The sequence below is a fragment of the Protopterus annectens genome, chromosome 10.part0, assembly GCF_019279795.1.
Source record: "Protopterus annectens isolate FY-2018-M chromosome 10.part0, PAN1.0, whole genome shotgun sequence".
In the NCBI taxonomy this organism is placed as follows: domain Eukaryota; kingdom Metazoa; phylum Chordata; order Ceratodontiformes; family Protopteridae; genus Protopterus; species Protopterus annectens.
The window spans coordinates 913,267,167-913,278,471 of NC_056744.1; positions in this window are offsets into that span (position 1 = coordinate 913,267,167).

Sequence of the window (11,305 nt, forward strand, 5' to 3'; positions counted from 1 at the left end):
ATCTTGGCCACGCCCCCGTGTGTGCATTTCTGATGGGTGTCATCAGCCACCGCTCCAGTGCATAGCCAGCATCCCCACTAGATGGCCATATGGGATGTCACCCCTGGCAAACACCTGATACAGCTGTGAGGAATTCCAGATGTGGGACTCGTGATAGCTTCCAGGGCTGCCAGCACATAAATTCATGAGACCTGGCAGTTGATGGAGGGGCAGCCCTTGCGGTTTATGTAGACCCTGCCCTCCTCACTGGGTTGTACTTTGATGTGGATGTGCGTGCAGTCTATAACACCAACTACCTCAGGGTATTCTGCTCTACCATGGAAGATACCCATACATATGATCAGCACCTCACAGGTGGTGGGGAGATATATGTGCTCGTTGGCATGTTGTGTCATGGCATCCAGGAACTGGTGGAGTACCCTGGATGCTGATGGCTGCGAGACTCCCATGATATCTCCAGTTGGTCTTTGGAAGGTACCTGAGGCTAGTATTCTTAGGCCTAGACATACCTTGGTATTCAGTGGGATGGGTTCCCCTCTATTAGATCTGTGTGTAAGACGTGGCTGGCACAGCTCAAAGACTTGCTGTAGAATGTCCCTGTCCACCTATAGTGCTCTACTATCTCCAGCTCATGTAGGCCCCGGTAGGTTACCCTGTGTCTGTACACTCTCCTCCTCCTCCTCATTGTGGGTCGGTTGTCAGCTTTCTCCTCCTCACCACCCTCAGTCTCTAGCACATATTGATAAAGTGAAGCAGCTGCAGCCTCTAACATTTTTAGTTAGTTTTTCCAGTTAAAAATCCTCCATCTGTGTACAACAGTGGTGTAGAGTTTGTGGGGAAAAAGTCTGTACGGTGTTTGCATATTTTATATTAGTGTGCTGCGCTGCTGCATGTGTAATTGGCTGATTCTGATACATTCCACCTGCCAGCTATGTGAGTTCTCCTTGATTGCCTTCCTAGCTCTGTTTCTCCTTCCCAGTTCATACCTATTTAAGCCCTGATGCCTGCCGCACATACCCAGTGCTCAAATGTAATCAGTGCTGCCATTTCCTCTTTTTTTTTTTTTTTTGGTTTAAATCCCAGTGCATGGCACACACACCTATTTAGTCTATATACACAGTGCTCAGGCACATCTGACACACCCCCTTCCTTAGCTGTGCTTAGCTAAGGACAAACACGGGCCACAGAGCTCCAGTGCACTTACATCAAGCATGACACACCCCCTTATGAAGTCATTCAGCTCTTACACTTGCACTGTTGTGTTGCTGCACCTACACAGTTAGGTACAAGCTGACACTGATGAAATCTGTGATTCAGTATAAATCCCCTGATTTGCATATCTCAGTGTGTAAGTCATTAGTTGCTGCACTTAAATGGACACTTTTCCCTTGACAACCAGTGCTCCCTGGTATTGTTTACATTCTGCATGTCATTGACTATAATGGCAAAATGCAGAATTATCTTAAAATTGACTTTTGTCATTTTTTTTTTCAGCACGATCCCCTTTGGAGCCACTGCCCTAACCTTAAATGGCTGTGATTGGCCCAAAAAAAAAAGTTTAATTAAAAAAAAAATAAACTGTTATTAATGCCAATGGCCTTATATTTAGCCATTGGCATGCATGTATGACTGTAATACATGCTTTCCATGAGCTGTCCTTCCTCAGTTTGTTCAGCTGCAGAAATGTATTCAGTTACTAACTGAATACATTTCTGCTCTGACACTGTTCCTGCACAGAGTCCAGCCAGCTTCATGGATCGCAAAATCACCTCATTTGCATGTTTTTTACCAGCAAATAGGTGATATGCATCCTACACGGCTTTCCATGCAGGAACAGTGTAGAGCCACTTGTGCACGTAAAAGCAGCACTTTCCTGGCTCGCTCAGCAACCACTTTTCTTACAGGAGCTCCTACACTGTTCCTGCATGGAAATCAGCCTGCCTTTTAACAAAAATCTGCATTTTGCCATTATAGTCAATGGCAGGCAGAATGTAAACAAGACAAGGGTGCACTGGTTGCCAAGGGGAAAGGGTGTGCTTGGGAATTGTAACTATGGACCTGCACACTGGGGTATGCAAATGAATGGGAACTATACTGAATCACAGATTTCTACTTACTGGAAGTCTGCACCTAACTGTGCAGGTGCAGGAATAGGGAATCATGTAGGCAGGACAAGAGAATGCCTTCAGTAGGGGGGTGTCATGCTTGGTGTAAACTTATTGGAGCCTTGTGTCCCGTGTTTGATCTTAGCTAAGCAGAGCTAAGGAAGGTGTGTGTCTCACATTGTTGAGCACTGTATTCCTTTTTAAACAGGTGAGAATGCCATGCACCAGCTTTTAAACAAAAAAAAACATGAAATAGCAGCTCAGTTCACATCTGAGCACTAGGTATGCACAGCGCACCTCGGGGCTTAAACAGGAAGGCAATGAGAAGGAAAAACAGCAGTAGGAAGGCAATCAAGGAGAACTAGCATAGCTCGCAGGTCAAATGGATCCTCCCGGTCAACAAATGTAAAATAAAATAAAATAAAATAAATTAGCCAATTACACAAGCAGCAGCCCAGCCCAGCCCAGTACTATAAACTATGCAAACCCCTTTCACTTTGTTTTTTCCCACAAACTCTACACCACCGGTGTACACAGACGGGGAAATTTTACCTGACAAAACTAACAAAATGATAGGGGCTGCTGTTGCTCTCATACATCAATATGTGCAAGAGGCTGAGGGTGGTGAGGATGTGACTGCTGACAACCATCCCATGGTGAGGAGGAGGAGAAGAGTGTACAAACCCAGGATAACCTATCAGGGCCTACATGAGCTGGAGATAGTGGAGCACTATAGGGTGGACAGGAACATTCTACAGCAAATTGTTGAGCTGTGCTGGCCCCACCTCACACACAGAACCAACAGAGGGGAACCCATCCCAGTGGATACCAAGGTATGTGTAGGCTTATGAATACTAGCCACATGTACCTTCCACAGCAAACATGGGATATCCAGGCATGAGCATCCAGGGTACTCCACCAGTTCCTGGATGCCATGTCAGCACATGCCAGTGAGCACACATATTTCCCCATCACCCATGAGGGGTTAACCAGCAGTATGCGTCTCTTCCACCAAATAACAGAATACCCTGAGGTAGTGGGTGCTATAGACTGCACGCACATACACATCAAAGCACCACCCGGTGAGTGGGGAAGGGTCTACATAAACCACAAGGGCTTCATCGACTGCCAGATCATGTGCGATGCCCAGGGCATTATCATGAATGTGTGTGCTGGCAGCCCTGGGAGCTATCACGCCCCCCACATCTGGCATATGACACAGCTGTACCAGTCATTTGCCAGTGGGGACATCCCATATGGCCACCTAGTGGGGGATGCTGGCTACGCACTGGAGCTGTGGCTGATGACACCCCTCAGAAATGCACACACACCTGAACAAGAACTCCATAATGAGGCACAAGCATAAACCAGAATGAGCATGTGTTTGGGATGCTCAAGTCACGGTTCTGCTGCCTGGACATATTCAGTGAAGCCTTGCAGTACTCTCCAGGAACATGTACACAAATGTTCATTGTATGTGCTATGTTACACAATATGATCTTACGGAAACAGCTGCAGCAGGAACAACATGGGACAAGGCCACAAAGACCCCCACCATTGCCAATGCCAGCGCAGGCAGAGATGGACTCGGAGGAGGAACCAACTGACCCTGCCCATGTAGGCAGAAGGAGGCGTGTCCAGTATGCCCAGGCTTTGGCAAAGAGGCAATGCATAGCACATACACTGACACGATAGGAACCCAGGGAATGACACCTCTTTATGACTCGCACATACAGTAAAAGGGATGTCAAATATGACACTACCTGTGCTTTACCATGTATAGGGAGTGTACTATGTGCATCCAACATAGTCAGCCCTCCAGCACCATCCTCAATACTGGCCCAAACACAAGGTAAGTCACTCTTCCTATCAGTTACTGAATGGAGTAGTATGTTCTGACAGTTGTATCTATGGTATGGATGCGAACATGCAAGCGACTCGGGTGGATGAATGAGATGGCAGCAGATACTGGACACCTATATGTGCAGCATGAAATCCATAACAAATAGTGGTGTCAACACACTAGGCAGTACTAGACAAGGTGACAAATCCCACTGCAGTACATGTGGTGTCCCAAATGTGTGTCCATATGACACACACATGCATGTCAGTGAGGCTTACATACCCACCATCAGCCTCAGCCAGCAGGACAGGTGTAGATGACCATAAAGAAAGGCTGGGCTAAGGCCTCCAATTGATGGCAATGGTAACAACCCCCCCTCCAGGCCTACATAGACAGACTGCAACAGGTCTGGCAGTTGTATGTTACTTCTGAAGGGTAAGAAGTCTAAAACTGAAACGTAGGTCAATAAAACCTAAGATCTGTACTCCATTGATATGCCTCCAATCTGCATGATAGGTCAGAATACAAAATAATGTGGAAGCCAACAGAGTACCTGACATACCAGTACAGTCATAGCACAGTTTACAGTTGTCAGGTGTGCCTCCCCACAATCCTATGTAGAAATGCAGTAACATATAAGTGTGAGGAGTAGTATCAGTGGAGCACAGATTACCCGAGCTGGCCCAAACTACAGGATAGATTGTTGCATGTGTACAATATGCAGGGGTCTGTGTGTTAGGTTGTTGTGTGTTCAATATTGTCTGGAAGTGTTCAGCATTTAGGCATGGAGGGTTGTATCTTGGTGGCCTATGTGCAGTACTGTGGTTGACAGGGCCATGTTCTGACAACTGCAGTGCCAAACGCAATGCTTCTCAGCAATACCCATTTCAGCAGTTGTCCATACTCACTGACCAGATATCAATATCTGTCACTGTCTGAAAGTTGGACATGCCATGAATGTGGGCCCATACATACACACAGTACACAGGTTGAAGTACCCTAGACATAGTGCATAAAATTTAACTGTCAGCTGCACACAACATTGGAATTGTACAGACGCGTTAGCAGCACATTAGTTGTCTGTGTAGTATGGAATAATGATGTAGTCTGTCCAATCACTGGCAGACCACAAAAGGCACATTTATGAAGTAATGATAGACTGCCTATGTCCCTGCACAAGGCAGCATAAGGGGAATGTCCCAGGTATATCTGTGAATCAGCTGCAAGTAGCACTCAGCTCACCCCACCATCAGCCACAGGTTTATTACAGGTCATATCCTTGCTGTTGGGAATGAGTACAGTATGACCCCCACTTCTCTATGGGAATACCCACAGAATGCAGAATGCTGAAGAGCTGTCCTATGCAGGTGTGTCCTTAGCTGTAAGCAGCACCCTGCCTACATCCAGACCAATGAATCAATATGGACAGGAACTATTGCCATTAACACCTTGCATAATTACCCTGTCAACCCAGGGGAATCCACTGGCTTGCAGCCTGGTAATGTAGGCATGACAGAATGCAGGTGCCTGCTACAGATGGCCTGCATCACTACCAAATGGCCTACAGTCCTCTGTCAAAGGCTTGGGCCCCACCTGTAGTGCCAATGTATGGTATCTCATAAGATCACAACTAACAACCTAACACAGTCAAAATAAGACAAATGCAAGGCCGTGTTGATAAACCCCAGTCGCAAGCCCCTCATGTCCCACTGTATGAACTGTGGAACAATCCATAAATACCACTTGGATGAAAGGTCAACTATAGGAATACTTATCAGATATCGTTTTAATAATATTAGGAAGAGGACAGAATAACAGAGTTGGGGGTTTAGATGCATGGACGTCATGCAGTGTGTGAAGTATGAAACTCTGGTGTGCCCATACTACCCCTGCCTGTAAACCCAGTAATGGGTGGCTAAAAACTTGCTTGTAAACTACAATGTGAAGGAGAGCAGAGCTGACCTGATATATTAACCCCACCTCTGGTAAACTGGATGAATCTGTACAGCTGAGAGGTATGGCCACAGCTGGATATGGCCATTCTGTTAAGTCGATATATGTACAAGAAGGGGATCCTCAAACACCATAGTACCAAGGTGTTGGACCATTTACATAGACCCATCAGCAAGTGTCTGTAGCTACCCCTCCAGAATGACAGGAGTGTGCAAGAATGTGTAGGCTGTGGACAACAATACTGGACTCAGCTTCATTCATCTTGTATTTCCCAGTAAATAACTGTGAGCAAATAATTATATCTGTCAGTAGTCGATGACATAATACATCCCAGTGTAAAACAGTACATATGTCTGAATATCTGTGCTAATACCAACCATGTAACACAAGCAGTACAGACAGCAATAGTTACAGTATCACCGTATCTGTCACCCATTGTGACTCCATAATTTCAAGCTATCTATAGATATACTGCAGAAACAGGTTGCTAGTTGTATGTGTAGAACACCAAACCCTGGACTGGAGTACATCCCTACCTGGAATGGATTCACACACTCAATACAGAAGGTCATACTGGGCATGCTCCTACATTTAGAGAAATGAAGCCCATGTCTGACAACACAGTGGAGTGTACATATCTGTCATTCGCAAATGTCTGTGCACACACACCAAATTGTATACCATTCATGCTTCACACGCACATTGGATAGGTCAAACATACACACACACAGATGTGGGGAAGAGAGAGACAGACACTGATAGAAAGAATTCCATTATGAGGCCTGTCCCACCCACTACACATCCAATTGGCCGATATCACATGATGTGTTGATGTCAATCACTGTAGACATTGCTTTTGGTAGCCCTCAGCCCTATAGTGTCTGTGGTGCTTGTGATAACCGTGTAACATAATAGTACAAATCAGTATTCATGTAGCATATGTATACTCAGTCCTGTCAAATGTGAAGTTGTGTGTGACTGTGTGTATGTGTGTGTGTGTGTGTGTGTGTGTGTGTGTGTGTGTGTGTGTGTGTGTGTGTGTGTGTGTGTGAGTGTGTGTTTCCTGAGGAATTATTTTTGGCCCATTCACACACACACACTGCACTTCCCATTGCCCATGTTAGCACTCATGCTGATGTCAGTCACCTTGAAATAAACCATCGGCCAAGTCTCAGCCCTATAAGCTCTGTGACACATGTGATGATTGTATAATACTGTAGTATAACAAACTAGTTAAGTAGGAGTTCTAATTCTGGTCCTGGCAAGTGTGTGTAGAGATGAATAATTTTGAGGTGATTCACAGCACTGCACCTGCCATTGGCCTACTTTAGCATGCATGCTGATGTCAGTCACCTTGAAATAACCCTTTGGCCAAGTCTCAGCCTTATAAGCTCCAGAGCACTCATGATATCTGTGTAATACTGTAGTATAGCAAACTAGTTAGGTAGAAGTTCTAATCCTGGTCCTGGCAAGTATGTGTGTCTGTCTGTGTGTGGAGATAAATAGTTTTGAGACCATTCACACCACTACACCTGTCGTTGGCCTACTTGAGCACACCTGCTGATGTCAGTCACCTTGGAATAACCCTTTGGCCAAGTCTCAGCCCTATAAGCTCCATGGCGCTAGTGATAACTGTGTAATAAATACTGTAGTGCAACAAAGTAGTTAGGCAGGAGTTTTAATCCTGGTGCTGGTAAGTGTATGTGTGTGGAGATGAATGATTTTGGGGCCATTCACACCACTACATCTGCTACTGGCCTACTTTCTCATGCCTGCTGATGTCAATTACGTTGAAGTAACCCTTTGGCCAAGTCTCAGCCTTATAAGGTGTGTGGCACTCGTGATAACTGCATAATTCTATAGTGTAGCAAAATAGTTAGGTAGGAGTTTTGTTCCTGGCCCTGGCAGCTGTGATAATGAGTTTGCGTTTGTGCGGTGAAGAATGATTTTGAGGCCATTCACACCACTATACCTGCCATTGGCCTACTTTAGCACACTTGCTGATGTCAGTCACTTTGAAATAACCCTTTGGCCAAATCTCAGCCCTATAAGCTCCATGGCACTTGTGATAACTGTGTAATAATGTAGTGTAGCAAACCAGTTAGATAGGAGTTCTAATCCTAGTCCTGACAACTATGATAATGTGTGTTTTTGTGTGTGAGAGTGTATGTCTTTGTTCACACCTGATTTTGTTGTCATTCACACTTCCTACATTTCTTTCACCCCTCCTTTAGCACTGCATCTGATGTCACTCACCTTGAAAGATACCTTTGGACAGCTCTTCCACATATAAGCTGTGTGGCACTTGCAATAACTGTGTAATACCATAGTGTAGTGAACTAGTTAGGTAGGAGTTCTAATCCTGGTTCTAGCAACTGTGATAATATGTATGAGAGTGTGTGTGTGTGTCCTTACTGACACCTGATCTTGTGGTCATTCACACCTCCTACACTTACCTCACCCCTCCTTTAGCACTGCAGCTGATGTCACTCACCTTCAAAGATACCTTTGGACAGCTCTTCCGCATATAAGCTGTGTGGTGCTCGCAATAACTACATAATACCAAAGTATAGCAAACAGGTTAGGTAGGAATTCTAATCCTGGTTCTGGCAGCTATGGTAATGTGTGTGAGAGTGTGTGTGCCTTTGTTGACACCTGATTTTGTGGTCATTCACATTTCTTACACTTCCCTCACCCCTCCTTTAGCACCACAGCTGACATCACTCACCTTCAAAGATACCTTTTGAAAGCTGTTTTACATATAAGCTGTGTGGCACTTGCGATAACTGCATAATACCATAGTGTAGCAAACTCATTAGGTAGGAGCTCAAATCATGGCTCTAGCAACTGAGATAATGTGTGTGTTTGTATATGAGAGTGTGTGTGTCTTTGTTGACACCTGATTTTGTGGTCATTCACACTTCCTACACTTCCCTCACCCCTCCTTTAGCACTGCAGCTGATGTCACTCACCTTCAAAGATACCTTTGGACAGCTGTTTTACATATAATCTGTGTGGCACTTGCGATAACTGCATAATACCATAGTCTAGCAAACTAGTTAGGTAGGAGTTCTAATCCTGGTTTTGGCAACTGTGATAATGTCTGTGTTTGTGAGTGAGAGTATGTGTGTCTTTGTTGATACCTGATTTTGTGGTCATTCACACTTCCCTCACCCCTCTTTTAGCACTGCAGTTGATGACACTCGCCTTCAAAGATACCTTTGGACAGCTGTTTTACATATAAGCTGTGTGGCACTTCTGTGATAACTGTATAATACCATAGTCTAGCAAACTAGTTAGGTAGGAGTTCTAATCCTGTTTCTGGCAACTGTGATAATGTATGTGTTTGTGCATGAGAGTATGTGTGTCTTTGTTGATACCTGAGTTTGTGGTCATTCACATTTCCTACACTTCCCTCACCCTCCTTTAGCACTGCAGCTGATATCACTCTCCTTCAAAGATACCTTTGGACAGCTGTTTTGCATACAAGCTGTGTGGCACTTGTGATAACTGCATATTGACATAGTGTAGCAAACTAGTTAGGTATGAGTTTTAATCCTGGTTCTGGCAACTGTGATAATGTCTGTGTTTGTGTGTGAGAGTACGTGTGTCTTTGTTGATACCTGATTTTGTGGTCATTCACACTTCCCTCACCCCTCCTTTAGCACCACAGCTGAAGTTACTCACCTTCAAAGATACCTTTGGACAGCTCTTCCTCATATAAGCTGTGTGGCGCTTGCGATAAGTGCCTAATACCATAGTGTAGCACACTAGCTAGGTAGGAGTTCTAATCCTGGTTCTGGCAACTGTGATAATGTCTGTGTTTGTGTGTGAGACTACGTGCGTCTTTGTTGACACCTGAGTTTGTGGCCATTTACACTTCTTATACTTCCCTCAACCCTCCTTTAGCACTGCAGCTGATGTCACTCACCTTCAAAGATTCCTTTAGAAGCTGTTTTACATATAAGCTGTGTGGCACTTGTGATAACTGCATAATACCATAGTGTAGCAAACTAGTTAGGTAGGAGTTCTAATCCTTGTTCTGAAAACTGTGATAATGTCTGTGTTGGTGTATGAGAGTATGTGTGTCTTTGTTGATGCCTGATTTTGTGGTCATTCACATTTCCTACACTTACCTCACCCCTCTTTTAGCACTGCAGTTGATGTCACTCACCTTCAAAGATACCTTTGGGCAACCCTCCAACATATAAGCTGTGTGGCACCAGCAGAAACTCCATAACACTGTAGTACCAAGACATAACTAAGTAGGGGTTTGACACACAGTACTGGCAAGTGAATGTGTGTGTTTGTGTGTGTGTGTGTGTGTGTGTGTGTGTGTGTGTGTGTGTGTGTGTGTGTGTGTGTGTCTGCAGTATCCTGTGCAGGGGGTTGTGTAATAACAGGATCTATTGCACAGTGGGTTTTGCTACATTTTCATATTGAGGACCCATATGTCCCAATGTCACATTACAAGGCCAACAGTTGTCAAACACCGTAGAGGTTTGTTTGGTATGACAACCTGACACTTGGTCTAGGGTGTCCTTTTTGATGTGGACTATGAAAAAGAATCAAGATCCCTATTACAAACTAACACTATATGCTCCCTCACACTTCTAACAGAATTTCACCTTCCAGGTTCATCAAAACTCATGGATTTCCAACGTTTCCAATAGCAGCTTTTTAAAACATTTTAACTTTGATTTTATTAAATTTGAAACAGTGTTTTTAATGTTTTGTAATTTTACAAGCATAATCCAGCTGTCAAACATATATATACTTTCAATAATACAAGCTTTTATCTCATGTTTCATTTAATGCAAAGCCCCTTTAAGGAATCTAACAACTGATTGACAACACCTGTTTTCAATTAATGTGTTACCTATGGTTATATAAAAGGGTTTGGCTTCAGCAAATGCTTTTGTACTCACTTGAAAAAGCTCAGGATTATCCTGAGTGAAAGCACTTGTGTTTATTTCTTCTTGGACCTACTTGAATAAAAGATTTTCGCATTTCACATCAGCTTTTGTTTTTTGTTCCTGGTGGCTGTGGAGTCGTGTTACTTGGATTTCTGGCATTTTTTGGATCTTAGTTGTTGTAGACAATCCACACCCATAAATGTATATATAAGCAACAATTATAATACCCAGAGATCTCTCTCCACCCACAGATCATACGCTAACATGCTTGGCTGCTTCTCTCATCCTTTCTTTCTTTCCATCGGCCTCTCTCTCTCTCTCTCTCTCTCTCCCCTTCTCTGGTAGATGTGGAAAAATGCATCTGTTTTGCATAGGCAGGAGGTTAACATTGGTAGGTAATGCTCATGATCAGCTAATGGCCTGTGCATGAATTGGAGTCCTCCATCTGCTAATTGCATGTGGAACAGCTGTGGTAGCATTCCTATAGC